The following is a 2,578-nucleotide window of genomic DNA, read 5'->3' on the forward strand; positions in this document are numbered from 1 at the left end:
TCATATCCCCCATATCCCCACATCCCCATATCCCCATGACCCCATATATTCATATCCCCATATCCCTATATCCCCATATCCCCATAACCCCATATCCCCATATACCCATGTTCCCATGACCCTATATACCCATATCCCCATATCCCTATATCCCCATATCCCCATATCCCCATATCCCCATGTCCCCATGTCCCCATGTCCCCATACCCCCATATCCTCATATCCCCATATTCCCATGTCCCCATATCCCCATATCCCCATATCCCCATATCCCCATGCCCCCATGTCCCCATGTCCCCATATTCCCATATCCCCATATCCCCATATCCCCATGTACACATATCCCCATGTCCCCATATCCCCCATGTCCCCATATCCCCATGTCTCCATGTCCCCATATCACCCATGTCCTCATATCCCCCATATCCCCATATCCCCATATCCCCATGTCCCCATATCCCCATATCCCCATATCCCCATATCCCCATGTCGCCATATACCCATGTCCCCATATCCCCATGTCCCCATGTCCCCATATCCCCCATGTCCTCATAACAACCATATACCCATATCCCCATATCCCCATGTCCCCATATCCCCATATCCCCATATCCCCATATCCCCATGTCGCAATATCCCCATGTCCCCATGTCCCCATGTCCCCATGTCCCCATATCCCCATATCCCCATATCCCCATATCCACATGTCCCCATATCCCCATATCCCCATGTTCCCATGTCCCCATATCCCCATATCCCCCATGTCCCCATATCCCTGTATCCCCATATCCCCATATCCCCATATCCCCATATCCACATGTCCCCATATCCGCATATCCCCATATCCCAATGTTCCCATGTCCCCATATCCACCATGTCACCATATCCCCATATACCCATATCCCCATATCCCCATGTACCCATATCCCCATAACCCCATATCCCCATATCCCCATGTCCACATGTCCCCATGTCCCCATGTCCCCATATCCCCATATCCCCATATCCCCATATCCCCATATCCCCATATTCCCACATCCCCATGTCCCCAATTCCCCACATCCCCATATCCTCATATCCCCATATCCCCATGTCCCCATATATTCATATCCCCATATCCCCATATCCCCATATCCCCATGTCCCCATATCCCCATAACCCCATATCCCCATGTCCCCATGTCCCCATGTCCCCATTTCCCCATATCCCCATATCCTCATATCCCCATATCCCAATGTCCCCATATATTCATATCCCCATATCCCTATATCCCCATATCCCCATGTCCCCATGTCCCCATATCCCCATATCCCCATGTCCCCATGTCCCCATGTCCCCATGTCCCCACGTCCCCATATCCTCATATCCCCATATCCCCATGTCCCCATGTCCCCATGTCCCCATATCCCCATATCCCCAGATCCCCATATCCCCATGTCCCCATGTCCCGATATCCCCATATCCCCATATCCCCATATCCCCATGTCGCCATATCCCCATGTCCCCATGTCCCCATGTCCGCATGTCCCCATATCCCCATATCACCATGTCCCCGTGTCCCCGTGTCCCTGTGCCCCCATGTTCCCATATCGACATATCGACACACCCCCATATCCCCATGTCCCCATATCCCCCATGTCCCCATATCCCCATGTCTCCATGTCCCCATATCCCCCATGTCCTCATATCCCCCATATCCCCATATCCCCATATCCCCATAACCCCATGTCCCCATATCCCCATATCCACATATCTCCATGTCCCCATGTCCCCAAATCCCCATATCCCCATATCCCCATATCCCCATATTCCCATATCGCCATGTCCCCATTTCCCAATATCCCCATATCCTCATATCCCCATATCACCATGTCCCCATATATTCATATCCCCATATCCCCATATCCCCATATCCCCATGTCCCCATATCCCCATATCCCCATATCCCCATGTCCCCATGTCCCCATTTCCCCATATCCCCATATCCTCATATCCCCATATCCCCATGTCCCCATATATTCATATCCCCATATCCCTATATCCCCATATCCCCATATCCCCATGTCCCCATATCCCCATATCCCCATGTCCCCATGTCCCCATATCCCCATATCCTCATATCCCCGTATCACCATGTCCCCATATATTCATATCCCCATGTCCCCATATACCCATATCCCCATATCCCCATGTCCCCATATCCCCATATCCCCATGTCCCAATATCCCCATGTCCCCATATCTCCATATCCCCATGTCCCCATGTCCCCATGTCCCCATGTCCCCACATCCACATATCCTCATATCCCCATATTCCCATATTCCCATGTTCCCATGTCCCCATATCCCCCATGTCCCCTTATCCCCATGTCTCCATGTCCCCATATCCCCCATGTCCTCATATCCCCCATATCCCCATATCCCCATATCCCCATATCCCCATGTCCCCATATCCCCATATCCCCATATCTCCATATCCCCATGTCGCCATATACCCATGTCCCCATGTCCCCATATCCCCATGTCCCCATGTCCCCATGTCCCCATATCCCCACGTCCCCGTGTCCCCGTGTCCCTGT

Source organism: Pristiophorus japonicus, unplaced genomic scaffold (assembly GCF_044704955.1).
Source record: "Pristiophorus japonicus isolate sPriJap1 unplaced genomic scaffold, sPriJap1.hap1 HAP1_SCAFFOLD_194, whole genome shotgun sequence".
Classification (NCBI taxonomy): Eukaryota; Metazoa; Chordata; class Chondrichthyes; family Pristiophoridae; genus Pristiophorus; species Pristiophorus japonicus.